Here is a 661-nt window from a genome sequence, read left to right on the forward strand (position 1 = left end):
ATAATAAATCATGTTTAACTTTTCTTACTGGGTGTAGTTTTGACAAATTCAATCTTAAGAAACTTATATTTCCTTATAGAATAGTCAATAATAGCAAAGAAAGAACAGAGTGGCTGGACTAACCCCTAAGAAAACATGAATATCACTATCAGATAAAGAATGCAGCCTGCAGTAAGGATAGGTAAGCCCTGAAGTAACTCAAGCTTTCACTGTGTCCCTTATGCTTATGAAACTCTACCAAGGGACAATAACTTACACTATATATATTTTAGTGAGGTAGAGCTTTAGACTACTCTGAGGTTTTACTGTCAATAAAAAATCAGACCAAGCCGAATCTATGTGGTGGCGGTTTGTTAGCCTTTGCCAGAGTGTTGAAGTTTGCAAGGGCATTCTGTCATAGATGGAAGCAGCATTAGGTTTAACATTTTTACTCACTGCTATCAGTATACACGCCAGTTCCAACCTAAGGCACTATGCGGGATGACTGGAAAGTGGTGTGGGAAGCCTGATAGTGCCTTTAAGCCCAAACACACTTCCTAGTACTTCATTTCCTGATCATGCCTGTGAAAAAAGCTTAATATTAGATCATGTTAGCTGGCCCCCCTTATTTGCATGTAGCTAATTACTCTTTGGGATCCAGGTGGTGTGGATGCCTTGTCAC

The 661-nt window shown here is 39.3% G+C and overlaps 1 protein-coding gene and 1 long non-coding RNA gene across 2 annotated transcripts in view; both read right to left on the reverse strand.

The window, feature by feature from the left end:
• The window catches only part of LOC119587098 (methyltransferase-like protein 25), a 25499-nt gene that overhangs the window by 6373 nt on the left and 18465 nt on the right, over positions 1-661 (reverse strand).
• The window catches only part of LOC119587099, a 3305-nt gene that overhangs the window by 1084 nt on the left and 1560 nt on the right, over positions 1-661 (reverse strand). Inside the window, exon 2 of the long non-coding RNA XR_005229990.1 lies at positions 436-561. This is a non-coding gene — a long non-coding RNA (uncharacterized LOC119587099). The remainder of the gene's footprint in view (positions 1-435; positions 562-661) is intronic.

This window comes from Penaeus monodon, chromosome 22 (genome assembly GCF_015228065.2).
Source record: "Penaeus monodon isolate SGIC_2016 chromosome 22, NSTDA_Pmon_1, whole genome shotgun sequence".
Lineage (NCBI taxonomy): Eukaryota > Metazoa > Arthropoda > Malacostraca > Decapoda > Penaeidae > Penaeus > Penaeus monodon.